Here is a 16,026-nt window from a genome sequence, read left to right on the forward strand (position 1 = left end):
AATTTATAACTACCGTAATTATGTCTTAAGGGGTATGATCTTCTGTCTAGATCATGGGTTGCAATTTGAGGTCAGTTTTCTCGAGTTCATGAAGATGAAAATTTAAGAGAAGAAGATAAATTTCAGTACCTACTTTCTTCCTTGAAACGAAAGAGTAAAGCACATGATAACGCTGAAAGTTATTTACCTTCTAAAAATAACTACGTGAAAGTTATTGACAATTTAAAGTCCCGATTTGATAGAAAGGACTTATTGGTTGAAGTTTACATTTGGGATCTTTTGGCATTAGTAAATAACAAATCAATGATCAAGTTAGCTCATTTTACGAAAACCTTGGTTCATATTCACGAGCGTTAGGGACACTGTAACAACATGAAATTACGCAGCAATGCCGTATTCTGTTGTGGAATCGTGTCTTCCGACAGAAGTCTTGGGATAGGTATAGACTCAACAGAGAAGTCGAAAAAGGAGAACCAGTCCTTTTAAATGAAAAGGTTCTGGAAACCTTTTCATTTAAAAGGACTGGTTCTCCTTTTCATTTAAAAGGACTCTTCCTCTCTGGATGTTCTTCCTACGTCATGAAGTATAAAATGACGAACATCGTGTTCTAGCAGAAAATTCGTTTGGAAGTGGTGTTAAACGAAAGGACTTACATACACCAGCTCAACGAGATGAAACCTACTGCTGATTTCGAACACATCTGCCAGAAAAATTAGTTATATATTCTGTGACAGTCCTCATCCAAATCAGGATTGCCAAGCGTTATCAACAATGAGTTACAATGACAGAAAATCCCAAGTTATTCGTTCAGTATATATTTCCCATTTCATGCCATTTCTTGCAGGAGTTTCTTTTCCCCAGGAAACATGTTTAATCTTTGCTGGATGAAAATAATATTTTTCTTGCTTTTCATCTATTTCATTATTTGAAATATATATTTCGCCATAAAGATTATCTTTTCCCATATGGCAAGCTTTGTATATCTGTTTCAACAGCATCAATCAAGTCTATTGGTACTACAACCAGCCAAAACTTGTAACTTTGCAGTCGAGACAGTTCTATAACAGCCAGTAATTGAAAGCAAAGCAATTCTATGAATTTGTAATAACTTTATTCTTATCTTTTCAGTACCTGTCCACCAGATTGGCGCACCATATAATACTATACGTTCAATTCCTCTTTTGTATAATACCTTTAGAACAATCTTGTTCTTCAAAGAATCTTTATTTAGAAGTCTATTTAATTTATTTACTACTCTAAATATCTTTTCCTTAAGTTTTGTCAAGTGGGGCAGCCAACTCATATTTGCTTCTGAGGAAACACCCAAATATTTAAGTGTTTTTTCACTCTTAATCCTTATTCCATTCCATGTAAGTATAGGCTACCAGAATAAGTTGGAGCCAAATGGAAATGCTAGATCTTCTCTTGATTAATTTCTAATTTGTTGAAATTACACCATTGATAGATTTTATCAATGCTACTTTAGCTTTATCCTCAATTACTAGTCTACTGCTTACTGAAACAGCCAACGCAAAATCATCTTCATAGGCTTGTAAAGCAATTCCTTCTTCAAATTCAAGTTGTAATGCCGAATCAGCAAAAATGTTCCAGTCGGCCCCAGAACAGAACCTTGTGGTACACCTTACTGTATAACTTATCTAACTGTATAACTTATCTAACTGTATAACTTACTGTATAACCGATATCAATATATTATTGTCTTTATATTCTATATAACGGCAATCCAAATAACTAGTGATAATATTATACAAGTTCTTGAGACAGTTCATATTTAAAAGCCTGTTTTTTATGCTTGGCCACCATAGGCTGTTAAATGCATTTTTAATATCAATAGTAATAAGAGCTGTATATAATTTTCTAAATTTATTTTTGTACAATAGATTTTTGATACAAAGGAAATATACCAATCTATTATTAATTAACTTGTCCAAAACCTTACCCAAAGTAGGTAGCAAACAAATAGGTCTATAAGCTGCAAGGAGCTGGCTTACCCGGCATTGAGAACACCACGTCCTCCTCTTTTGCAATCAACCTTTAATTAAACATCAAACATTCAATAGCTGTCTGATTAACCTTTAACCAAACAGCTATCGATGATTATACTTGTTGATTAACCTTTAATCAAAAATTTCTGCCATTTCTGGTAACAGTTCTGCAACGAAATTTCTGGAAGACCCTTCAGCAGACTTTTCGTTTTTGCCTGAACATCTTCAGCTGGAGTAAAATCGGTTCCCTTTGGGTAAGATTTAACTTTAGGAAATAAAAAAGTTGCATGGAGCCAAATCAGGTGAATAAGAAAGATGTCGCATCAGAGTAATCTATTTGTTGGTCAGAAACTGACAGATATGGCCGTGTTAGCGAGTGCATTGTGCTGGTGCAAAAACCATCCATCACTCCACAACTGGGGCCTTTTGTTTCCTAATTTTTTCACAAAGTATTTTTAGTACTGCAGTGTAGAAGTATTGATTCACAATTTGACCACTGAGAACCGATTTATTCATCATCTTCCACATTGAGCCTTCCCTCTGAAAACCGCTTATGCCATTCAAACACACGTGCGTGAGACAAAGTTTCATCTCTGTTAAATTGGAAAAAATAAGCCTCTGTTAACATTTGAAATGTTTCCTGCGTGGCTGATTTCTTAAGTTTAACAAGAAACTTGATGTTGATTCTCTGTTTTGTTTTTACATTAGACATTTTTCCAGCAGAATGCCTGCACGTATTCACTCAATGACGCAGTACTCCCCACTGGCGAGGTCGGTTAAGTCGAAACTGGTCGCATAAATAGAGGAGGTGTGTGGCATGACGTCACCAAAACAGTTGGTGCTAACTCCACTTTGTTTTCAAGCTACACTCTTAGTCTCGTTTTTCTGTGTCACATCTCGTATACTAAAGTTACAAATTCCATTCCTTGTTTTTCGTACTTGTCGATCTAGTTCGTGTTCTAGGCTTTTGCTGTACTTTTTCTGTATAAGTCATTTCTGGTTGTTTCCTATCACCCACCGTAGTTTGGATATTTCCTCTTTCTATTAATCGTCGTCTTAAATCACTGTTCTCAACCAAAACATCTACCAGAACATTTTGCAATTCGCTAAATATCTCTCTAATTTTATTTCCAGCTGGTTTATTAGCTTTGTCAGATAGATTCTCCAGTGTATCATCAAATTCTGTAGAACAACTACGAATGTAGGACAGTACGTTGTCAGCGATGTGTGTTTCGGCAATCTCCAAGCCTTTTGAAACATTGGTTCCCTCTTTTTGTTTTTTACTTGTTTTTCTTGTTTTCGTTTTTCTTCTTTTTACATTTCTTCCTGCCCGCTATATGCCATCCCACCGGTACCCTGGGGTTCACACAGGGGGATGCATAAAGTCGTAGGGTGAAATTTAGCTCCTTATAACAAGGAAAGCCCCCAACCACGACATAGTAGACACTCCTGGGGAAGACTCAAAAATAACGCTTGCAAATATCAAGATAGCTTCCAAAAAAATTCATTTCCCCCCGGGGGAAGGATATGTGAAGATGGACGCTATGAAATAGCTTTTTCCTGCCTAGCTGGGCATCCTTCTCTATATGATAAGCACGATATAGCTGAATCACGACTTGACATGGTAACAAAACGTTTGTTAAACGAAACTATCTTCGAAGCTTACGATGCTGTATTCCAACAATGGGAATTAAGAGGCATCATAGAAGTTGTTCCAATGGAGCAATTGTTTAAGCTTAGTCATTATCTCCCTCATAGGTCTGTTATCAAGCCTTCCAGCAGTACTGTGAATGTTCGCCCAGTGTTCAACGCTTCTTTCAAGCGACTTGGATATGCTTCTTTAAACGAGTGTTCCAGTGTTGGACCGAGTCTGATACATCAGATACCGCCACTACTGGTGAGATTCCGTTTAGGGCCCTTTGGAGTAGTTGCTGATATAAAGCAGGCTTTTCCGCAAACAGATTTAAGGGCCGAAGACAAAGATGTATTGAGGTTGTTGTAGTGGGAAGATGCTGAACCCACCAAGCTTAAGATTTACAGACACTACCGAGTAGTTTTTGGTATCACTTCCAGTCTTTTTCTTCTGAATGCCAGAATAAAATATCATTTAGGTTTGCAGAAATTCCAAATAGAAAATATACAATTGATAAATTAAGAGTGGTTTTTTGGTAACCTAGTCGCAAGCGTTAATGACGTAAAAGAACTGGAGCAACTGAAATATCAAGCTATGCAAGTAGTGAATGAAGCGACATTTGAACTAAAATGTTGGGCTCACACCGGAGTTCAATGTCAAAAAGTCAAGTGTACTTGATCTTAAGTGGGATACAGAAACCCATGAACATTACTACGTTTTTTCTCAGCTGACATGAAATTTAGTAAAGTCATTACGAAGAGAATGTTACTATCTGTTGTTGAAAGCATATGTCGTCCTATATAAATACGCCACTTACATCTAATATCGTGTTTGCATTATTCTAAAACTCAATATTCAAATTAAATGATAAAGAAATTTCGCTTATCTGACATATGCAACATTGATTCTCACATTCTGTCATTTTATCCAAAGTTTATTGACGACACAAATAAATACATTTACAATAAAGAAACACATATAAGTTTAGTTTGACTTTCGCAACTTAATGTAGTTTCGTTTTACATCTCTCATAGTCAGCAATGTTCTAAACTACTCAAAAGAATTCAGGCGCACACAGCGCCATTTGGTGCAATACAGTTCCTACATACCATAGGCTTTACATCACCTGCGACACTATTGGTTAAGTTACTACTCCAAAAAGCCTGGCCAAATAAGTTAGACTGGGACGAAGAGTTGCCCTCCGATTTGCAATTACGTTATCGTAGATAGGCTAAACATCTAGATCTTGCTCAGAAATATAAAATCCCTCAAAGGATATTGCATGGAACTTTCGGGAAATGGCCAGCTTACACATATTTACTGATGTTTCATCATATACTTCTGTGCATTTCTACGCTGTAGAAAAGGGGAAGAAGTGGAAATTTCAATGATTTTGGGAAAAGCTAGAATAGCTCCTGCTAAGAGACTGACATTTGCACGACTGGAACTTTTAGAAGCTGTCATGGGAGCTAGAAATGGTTCAACAATACTAGAAGTTTTGAATTTTCCTTTGGGCACACTCGATGATCGTCTTGACATGGATTATGAACAAAGAACTATGAAACACCTTTATTGGAAATCAAATGAAAGAAATCAGGAAACTGACCAATACAGATGATTGGAGACACGTTTCTGGAGGTATCAACTCAGCAGACTTACCTACCAGAACTTGCAACTGGTCGGACAAATTCAAAGGTGAGAGAGACAAACCTAGTTGTATTGTCTTGGACAATATCGGAACTATCTGTTCCAGAAGAAGCACCTTCTGGAGAGACGCGAAACAGTTGTCACACATTTAGTTGCTGAGAAAGAAAGAAAATTTAGCGAAAGATTTCTGTACTTTTCAAGCTACAAAAAAATTCTTCGCATGACTGCTTATGTTTTGAGATTTTGTATCAAAATCAAGGCAACCTCTATGAAGCTGATGATGAGATTTTATATGAAGAGATTGAAAGAGCAGTAAACACTGTGATAAAAATCATCCAGTCAGAATGGCCTTTTACGAAAGAGCGCGCCGTTCGGCTAAAGTGCGCATGCGTAGTATTTATTATATCATGGAGAAGTCGCTTTGGCTTTCGTGTTCTTTTTCGGAATCAGAAGATATGCGAATTAACACTAAACTACAGAAAAAAGGAAACTTCCCTTCACATGTCATTCAGTATGATTGTACATCCTGTGATGTCATTTCCAAATGTCACATGCTCTGTGGAATCACTTTCATCCGTGTTATAGTGCTTTAAGCTAGTGAGAAGCGATTAGAGAAAGCTTCATCCGATAGCTGGAACCACATAGCCTGATCAAAGTTTTCTTTAAGATTGCAGGAAGATCTGCAAGAAGTTTAACCAAACGCAGTTATTTCGTCTAAAGGGCAGCATATGTTTAAAAATGAAATCATCTTTCACGGTGAAAGAATTTCGTAAAACAATCTCATCAAATAACTCCATACAGCAAGTAGAAATTAATGCTGAATTTTGTAAAATTACGTGACATTTACCTATTTGCTCTCTCTTTCAGGATGAATTGGGCAAACATCCAATGACAACACGTGAATCCAATGCAATAGAATCAAGCAGAGTAAGTATACTTAGAAGTAGAGTCTGAATTTAACATCATATCGTGGTTCAATCATCCAAACCAAGTGCAAAATTATACCTCTTTGATGTATCGTATGCCATGTCTCTTAAAATGAATTTTATTCAGTATTACAAAACGACTCTTTTATTTATCTATTTATTTTTTGTTTCATATTTAAATTGTTAAAATAAAATGAAATGTGCGTCTGTGACAAATTAAAAACTAATACATCGAAAATTTCTTCCTCATTATACAGACTATTACGGAGTTACTGACTAAAACGGAGAATTTTTCTTCCTCACTCTAGTTTAAAAGAATTACTTATGAAATTATACAAGTACGCATATTATTTTCTTATTCATGTTTAAGTAACATATATCGCAGTGGCGGCTACAACACGGCTCTTGCAGGTGAGTGGAGCAACTGTTATGCAAAGACAACATATGTATGAAATATGCTAAACTAAAGTGTTATTAGTAAACTTATGCTGATCAATGCCCGAACATAATCATTCTATTTCATTTCTTGTTAGTTAAAACACTTAATAATTTTATTCACAAACATAAAAAATAAAATAAAAATAAAACATTGTATTCATTCTATCAAAGAATTTTATGAAGAAAATCTTAAATTTGCTCGGGGATGCTTAACGAGTGGATGGATTGAATGCTTGTTGATGTTTTACAGGAACAGTCTACCAAGTTTCTGAAAACTTAGCAGCGGTATAAACCAACGGTTCTGAACCTTTTGACTAATGCGTACCATCTAAACAAAAATTGAAAACCTTTAGTACCAGCACTACAAAGTACTACTACCACCACCACTCTTGAACAAAGCTTTCAGATCGCATAAATTTACGAGTGTTGGAGAAAAAAATCTCAATCGCGTACCACCTATTTTTCTCTTGCGTAACACCAGTGGTACGCGTACCACTGGTTGAGAACCCCTGGATAAACTAAATTGGGGAGGTGAGTGACATGAACATGAAACGAAAGTACTGCATCAAAAATATTTAATATCATACAAAATTTGATAAGAGTTAAAAATAATTTAGAAGTTGATTCCACATCCGAATTCATGAGAAATTTAAAACATTTGAAAGCTATGCGAATTTCTATTAAATGTGATAGTAGTTATAGTTTAGAATACGATGCTACCTTTAGAAAATTTTGTGAATCCATAACTTTTGTGTACAACATATATACTAATTGCTTGCCCTGAAATGCAGGGGAATTACTGGATAATTCTGACTCACTGTGAAGAAGATTTAAAAAGAATCCGGATTTCTGTAAGCATTACAAAGCTTTATTACATCAACATTTAGGTAGAAATACTGAAAAGTGGTACTTCTCATCCCATCTAGCATTTATTAGAGAAAACAGAAGAAAACGTTTCGTTGTCTTCGACACATCATCATATGATAAAAGACAGCAGTTATTGAATGATTAAATATTTGAAGTCGGACGTTTGTTTTCATTTGAAACATGATGTAAATGTGACGTTTAGCTTTTTGTTGTAGAAACTACTTGCTGTTTTTGAACTTTCCTGAATTCCAAAGGGCGACTCTAATTGGCATGAAGTTCAGTCCCCCTTACTATATTTCTTCCCTTAAAGAAGATGCTTAAAGAAGTTTGACGCATTTTTACTTAACGATGAGACTGAAAACTTTTATGTAAGCCTATTAAGCTTCCAGAACCAATTAAAACATTATTGAGAAATTAGTAAACAACACTTATTTCGGCTCCTTCCCTGCTTTTTTGTAACCCAATTTATTCCGTTTTAGAGAAGTGTATTTCACTACGAAAATTATACAGTTAAATAAACCGAAATACATATATGTAACAAACTTGAAACTTTTGAAAACATTTTTTATAACCACACATTTTTGTATTAATCAGCATTTAATTGGTTGTATATTGATAATAAAATTAAGAACTCTTCTCTTGTGCAACAATGTTCCCAACTTTCTTCTTTTCCCAGAATTTTTAAAAAGCCCGACATTTCTGAATTTTTGTTCAAAACGTTTACTTTTTCTTAAGAAGTAAGCTGCCAGAAAATGAACAACCTCGTATACTTCTGGTTACTTCTTATTCAGAACCTTTTCGTCACTAGTTTATAGATTTCTCATTTTTCCTGGAACAGTGAAGTGAATGGTAATAAGACTACGATGCAGAATATCAGCAAAAACGGAAGCGCTGATGCTAAGGCCGTGAAAGTTCCGCTCAGTAAGGCAAATAAGTATTCAAATAAAAACAAGAAATTATTGTTTTTGAAGAAATGATTTTTCTAAACATTCGAAAATTCCGAAACATCAGCTGAAAAAAATCGTTGGACGAGTGCCCAGATCATCTTAGATGATCTTCACGACACGGTTGGAAGTGGGATTCATCGCTAAAGACTATACGTCCACAGTCAGCATTATTCCAACATGATCGAGCCAAGCACCACTGTAATCTGGCTTGGCAGTGTGCAGACGTGAGTGACAGATGGCGTAACGGTCGGTACGAGTGTATATTTCGCTCTATCTGTCGTCTGTGAATGGTCATGGTGGACACACGTGCGCGGGTCGCAAGTCTGATGGTTGACAACAATGAATCAGGCACTGTGACAGCTGATCGGACAATCACTCTGTCTTCCCAATCTGTTGTATCCTTATATCGACCGCTACCATCATGGCCCTGAAATCTGTCACTGCCCACCCATTCTTGCCAGCATCTTCTAATCGTCCCATCGCTTCGACTGATATGATGAGCGATTCTCGAATTTGCCCAACCTGCCTCTTTCAGTACAATGATATGACCTCTTTCAAACTCTGACAGTTGCTCGTGATGAGCTCGAAACCTGCGGCAGGGCATTTTTTCAGTCGTTGAAAGGTATCCTAAATCTTAATGCAACATAAATTTTTAACAACAGTTCAAGAACAGCTCCTTACATACATCTGCTGGATGCTCAGTTCCTATGCGCTGAAGATCGAACTTTTCATTCATCGGACACCAAATTTTAATCATTTTCATATTTGGTCAAAGCATTTATGAATATGAAATTTCAAAGCAATCAGATTATTCCTTCTTGGTGTGTCTATTTTTTGTTATAGAGTGTAGGAGCGCAATGCACTCCCAGGGCAATTCTCTGAATTACATGACTACTTTAATCCCATGACTGCCGCTAATGGGATTTCGACTCATCTAAGTTTGCTTCCTTTGAATGACTGTCCTTGAACGAGATTGCAGATGAGTATGAAAATAGTTTTTTCGCATTCAAAAACCAGAAGAACAATATTGATTAATATGTTTTGAAAAAATATTTTATTGTATAATCAATTTAAAATAACATACTGTTTTCTATAAACGTAGTTTGTAGTATGATAAACTATCTGTTTTTCCCTTCCAGGGCTGCATTATGCCTAATCTCTCCATGTGTATGGACAACCCAGAGGATTGCCTTTAAAGTATGTTTAAACATACATTTACATTTTTTGAATACTTGTTTTTATAATTACAAAAAGAAAGATATAACACTATATATTTTTAGCTACCTATACAAATGCCAGATATTTGGCCACAAAGTCTTGATCTTGCTTTCCAATACTTAAAAACAATAGAAGTAAGAGGTAATATTTCAGTGCGTTCGTCAGTATGCTCCTTATCCATGGACTGTCCAGAGTTACAAAAACTGAAGTGTCTTTAAGTCGAATTTTAAAAGATGTGAATTCAGACAATCGTGCCCAGTCAAATGGCGAATTACGCCACTGCTACCGGACGAGGAAAAACAGGCTTTGAACCTAGTGAGACTCTCCCAGGTCTTTCCCTTAGCCTCAATTGATAGGCAGGAGGAAAATCTCCTCTTACATTAAAATTTAATTATGAGTTTTGCAGAATCAAATGCCATATGGTAATTAGTGGTTTGTAGAATAGTTGTTTCTTTCTTTGCCTGGAAATCGGCTCTTTCATTTCCCTTGATACCATAATGAGAAGGAAGGCACTGAAAGACAATTGAGTCAGCCAGAGTGTTTAGAATCTTCTTACATTCGTAAATTCGTTCGAGAGTGCAAAATTTATTGTTGGACATAGACTGCAAAGCGATTGTGTTATCGGACAAAATAACAGCTCGAGGGAAATTACTCTTCCGAGCGCTTAACTCATTCAGAGAAATAAATACATCCTCAACTTCACCATCAAAACTGGTAGTATCTCTTCCCACTGCTTTATAGAATGCAAAATGGTTACAATAAATTCCTACACCAGCTCGAAAATCGATTAAAAAAAATCTTCCTCCCTCCTTAACCATTCCAGTCTTTCGAATCCTCATATAAAATCTTCTAATATTTCGGCTCAAAACATTTGAAGTATTAATTTTCTTGATATCTAATAGAAACCTTCGCTAAGAAGCATATTTTCCAGCTTCAAAGGACCTGAATTACTAATACCACTCTTACTCATTTGCATTAAACGCGATGCAATTCCATTTGGTTTGCCATTTGGAATATGATACCCGAAATTTTTTGCGATTACAATATTTCCTTTTTACTTCGTACTAGGAAGTAAAAAGAAAAAAAAAACATAAGTTAGAATGAGTGCAACAGCAGAATGGTAAACTGCTAGCTTCGGAAAAGACTAAAAATCCTTAATAAATCCTTTTGGGCGGAAGTTAAAGTCTGAAACATTTCAGACGTGTATTTCTCTTAATTCCATCTCAGTGGAGATAAACAATTTATGGTCTGTTCACATGTCAGGCCAGGATCTGGCAAGAACGGATAAATACTATCCGTTGGCCAGAAACAAAGCAGCAAACCATTTGATAAACGTTTTTCTGCTCCGCATGAAGAACGATCTTGCCTTCTAGTAGGTTTACTGTCAGTAGATCATTTCTCAAAGTTGACTTGCATTTTTCTATTGGTGGATCGTTTATAAGAAAACCTAATCTGACAAGCAGTAGATTAAGAATTTAAACATGCATTGTCCATTTTGTTTGTTTTGTCACTAAAGCAATTCACTTCGAGTTTGTTTTAGATTTATCAATAAATGCCTTTCTAGTGTATTTAAGGCTGTTTATCTCCAGATATGGAAAAACAATAGATTTGTATTCAGATAACGCAACGAATTTTTCAGGATCAGCAACCTATACGAAAGAGAAATCAGTGTTTCTCAATTCCGCTGAAATTTTTGATTTTGCAACTTAAGAATACATTGTACGGTATTTTATCCTACTTTTAGATCCTCATTTTGGAGGATTATGGCAGGCTGGAATCAAGTCTGCAAAGCAACATTTATTCAAAATTTGCAAGTGAGCTATGCTAACTTTTGAGGAACTTATACTCTAGTAATATAGATGGAAGCATGTCTTAGTTCCATAACAGTGACTCCTCTCTCCTCAGATCCTCGGGACCTAGAACCTCTTACTCCAGGATATTTTAATAAGTGTCCCTATAACATTATAGCCTGAGAAAAACCAAAAAAGATCCCTTTGCTTAAAGTCAAGATGGCATCTTATTCAGCAACCCCGTAATCAGTTTTGGTTAAGATGGCAAAGATAATATTTGACTCAACGTCAATTACGAGAAACGTAGACACTGCGTGCAAGGAATATTCATCTTAATGACTTGGGGTGTATCTCAAGGAGTATTCCCTCCCTCCTTTGAAATGGAATCTTGGAAGAATTATAGAAGTTTTCCCAGGAAAAGACGGAGTCGTTCGGCTTGTTGAAGTAAAAACATCGACTAGAATTTATCGTCATCCACTTTCTAAATTCTGTTCAAATTCTAGTCTTCCTGATCTTAAGAGTTTAGCCGGGAGAGGAGATATGTTAAGTTTCAAAATGTTTTCATGCCTTATTTTGTTCTTCTGTATAGGTGGCGCTGTTCTCTTCCTGAGGTTTTCCTGGTATGCGTTTTTAATTTTGTTTTTGTGACAACAGATATAAAAACCGAACGATACAAGAATTAAGTATTCCATAAAACTGTTACCATGTAAAAAATTCTACTAATGCATATAAAATCCTAAATCTTATTTACTTTGTGTTCTTATTTATTTGTTTCAAAGTGTTTCTAGGTAGCTATGAATCTATAATTTAGTGAATAATCAAGGTAAACCTTTTAATAATTATTAATTATTCAACTTACCACCATACAACTGGAAATATATGTGTATATACGGTTAATGGTTGCGAAAATATAACTCCCAAACCCACACTTTTATGGACACGGTGTACTCAATTTTGAAATCAATGTTCTTATGATTACTTCAAGGTAAGATAGAAGAAATTGTGAACTTTTAAAATATCACTTTTCCAATATGGCGCCTTTTGAAGCACAAAATTATTTCAGTAAGCTACTACTGCTAAATTTCCAGCTACTACTGCTAAAATATAATTTTGATTAATTTTGATAAAGCTACTACTGCTAAAATATAATTTTGATTAAACTTTCCCTGTAACTTTTCTTGCGAGTCACTATCAATACATGAGCTTCTTCAGTCCCATGCTTGAGTTCCGGAGGTTGAGCATTATTCAGCCTCTGTGAGAGTGCACAGTGCATATAAGGCACGGTTCTTCCCGGAAACAAGTGGCATCCGTCTCCTCGAAACTGCCAACGATGGATCAATAATATTTTGAACAATTAAATTTGCAATCACTCATATTCAGAAATGTACAAATGTATTACTCTCGAACTCTAAGAAACTTCAAGAATAGTCAATGACTAGTCTGCACAAGCCTATGATCTCTCTCATCAGTTGTAACACATTATTCCATCTCCCAGTTCACTTATACTGTGCATTTTATTTATCCTGTACTGTTTATTAAATTATTTTGCAATGCCATGATTTATTATTTTACATAATGCATCTTCTTTTATTTCTTATTCTAAGTGTACATTTCATACGTCGTATTTATATTACTCTTGCATAACATTTGTATACTCATTATTAATGTATCATATCTAGTTGTGTGCATATCTATTGCAAATATACCATGGTTAGTTATATTATTATTATAGGCACGCTTATTGTTAATGTACGATTTATCGTGCAGCTTTATTCTCAGCCCTGAAACTATGTTTCTTCTTAGCGAGGTAACTTATCTCCTTTAAACGAATAATTTTCCCTCGTGACTGTAGTTGGAACAATATACAAAAGCAGTCACTGGGGACACGACTGCAATAATGAAATCTCGATTAGAACTGTTAACACGTAACAAGCGTATATCCCAGTTGCACCAGCTGCTTTGTTAACGGGGAAATGCAAATTTAATTTTGTCTCAGTGGAAGCCTTTTGATTAGTACGCAAAATTTTCCGCAAAGCGAAGTTACAAAAATTATTTCTCTGATCTCATTTAGAATGAAGAACACAGTAATAGACTTATATCTTGGTGTTTTACTTCTTTAAATATATCTGCGTCGTATATCTTGATTTTCCACTGCTTTCAATTTCAGTTAGTTGCTTTACTTCCACTCGGCCTTGGTAAGATACTACATGCATCTGTACAATTTTCCAAGAAAGAAGAAAATGATTGATTCTTTACTGTATCTGTATGTCAAGCTTCGTTTTGTTAAATGAGATGTCAAGAAAGCTATCAATAAAAACTTTGAAAGAATCTCGAGAGTTTTTTAGTGCTAAAATGGTATTACATTCCTGATCAAAAGATTCGATTAGTTTATTATGAATATTATGTAATTAGTACATGTAAATTCTCAAAAGTATAGAAAATTCAAACCAGTAATACTCAGAATATCGTTTGTTTCACAGTTGCGAAGATTATTGAGAAATATAATTTAGATCCACTAGCATCTCACATTTTCTTCATTCAATTCAGGATTCTTAATAAATTTAAATATCTGCAGTTCAGAACTTCTACACGAGTTCATAATATTTTTATTCTACATCGAGCATAGCAAATTCTTGGGCAGCATAAGTGCCTTATGCTGCCCAAGAAAAATTATTTTCATGCAAATCTCGATTCACTCCGGAAAATAAACAAAATCAAATATCTTATAATATACTAGCAAAAGTTGGAATTTCACCAAATATCGAAGCCTGTATAAAATCAGGCCTATATATCAATACAATTTTCGGGTATGTCAGAAAGCAACAAATTTGCATCGTACACAAATTCCATGCTAGGCAGCACATATCAGTGTGAACATCGCTCCTAATTAATGAAAGAAACAAATCCTCAGTCAAGTCCAGGTTTGCAGATACTCATTCATCTGATCAGCTGTTCTGAAAGTCATTCGTTCGACAAGCATGTCTGGAGTTATCCTAAAGGTGGTTGAAGAACACATATGCTATTTTGTGTTAAATAATACATACATCTTTTATATTTTCCAACTTCTTTAAAGAACTACAGTATTAGGTAAGAATAAAGAATGATGTATTTACTTAGTTGAATGTTCTTCTTCTTGCGGCCTGCACTATTGTACACTGATTACTATGTATTTATCCTCCTTCAGATACTGAATATGACGTGCTTAATCTATACAATGTTCATAATTTATTTAGTTCCTTAAATGGGGTTTGCATTTATTGAACTTAATTAATAACTGCTTCGATATATCTTTACATCACTAATTAAAAATGGATAAAATATAAGTAAATTTTTATGTACGGACACGACAATGGCTGAATGGATACGATTGGTGAATATTGATATCTCAATATCTATTTAAATAACAGCGCACGACTTGCCACCAAGACTATATTCCAGGTTTTCTTCGTGTAAAGTAAATACAAGTCATTTCTCTTAGAACGTCCTTCAATTAGATTATAAGGTATTTCTCCCGTCTTCTTAGCATGTCTTCGTAGTGTAGTGGTCAGCACGCTGGGCGCGTATTCCAGAGGCCCATGGTTCGATTCCCGGCGAGGGCGTTGCTCATTTTTCATCCTCCTTGCTTCGAAATAACTAATGTCTCTACAAGATGCCCTTCTCTTTATACAGATACGTTTAGTGATCTATGACGTTATTCAATTAAACAAATAAACAGCTACATTTGGAGCAAAAATAATACTCATAATAACTATTATTGGATATGCTAAGGCAACAAGAATCCGCTGAGAGTTTGTAGCGCTACTTTCAACGAAATTTGTATATTTGTATATTTCAATGTAATTTGTAGCGCTACTTTCAAAGAAAACAATATATTATAAAATTCGAGAAATTTCTATCAATAAAATTAATTATACTGGTGCCATCTACCGACAAAAGTCAAAATAACTGTGAAATAATTTCCTTTAAAGCTGAGGGTAAGGTTGAATTGGAACTGAGATCATTAACCAGAATTCAAAAAAAAATTTGTGAATGAGTAACTCCTCTATAAAATCAAATTCATCAACGAAAGATGCCTTTTGAATAAGTTTCGCTGCCAAAAAATGGAAATTGTTAATTTCTTAACACTAGTATAGGGCAACAGGGGATTTATGCGCTTCATTTTCCTAACATATGCTTCATATTCTTCAGAGCGAAATTTCAAAGCTCTCTTAGTTTCACGAATGTATATTAAACCACACTAATAAGTAATACACAAGCAATGCTAAATATACCTCAAGAGTTTATATCCATTTTACGCAGCAGTTCGTAAAAAGATTCTGTTTTGATTAATGCTCCAAATCACAAACCTACTCCTTATCTACATCTTTTGAGAAAATTACCTCAGAGTTATTTTAATTTTTTTTTGTTCCGATGGCATCAGTAATTTCTTTTTTGATAGAACGCTTTCAATTTTCTAATATTGTTCTTATTAGTATCGCGTAAACCTAGTCTTGAACTTCGTCATTTTCTCTCCCGCAGCTGAAGGAAAAGCTTTTATATCCAAACATTCCAAAG

General features: G+C 35.1%; 1 long non-coding RNA gene across 3 annotated transcripts in view; it reads left to right on the plus strand.

Annotated features, from left to right (window-relative positions):
* The window catches only part of LOC118191994 (uncharacterized), a 75,094-nt gene that overhangs the window by 40,925 nt on the left and 18,143 nt on the right, over positions 1 to 16,026 (plus strand). For 2 of the 3 annotated variants that reach the window (XR_015042617.1, XR_015042618.1), the window contains exons 5-6: positions 6,154 to 6,213; positions 9,604 to 9,661. This is a non-coding gene — a long non-coding RNA (uncharacterized LOC118191994). Of the gene's footprint in view, positions 1 to 6,153; positions 6,214 to 9,603; positions 9,662 to 13,639; positions 13,801 to 16,026 lie in introns of those variants that run through there. The other variant, XR_015042616.1, reaches the window with a different exon arrangement.

Source organism: Stegodyphus dumicola, chromosome 8 (genome assembly GCF_044657685.1).
Source record: "Stegodyphus dumicola isolate Sdum_Otavi_A_Nest chromosome 8, ASM4465768v1".
Classification (NCBI taxonomy): domain Eukaryota; kingdom Metazoa; phylum Arthropoda; class Arachnida; order Araneae; family Eresidae; genus Stegodyphus; species Stegodyphus dumicola.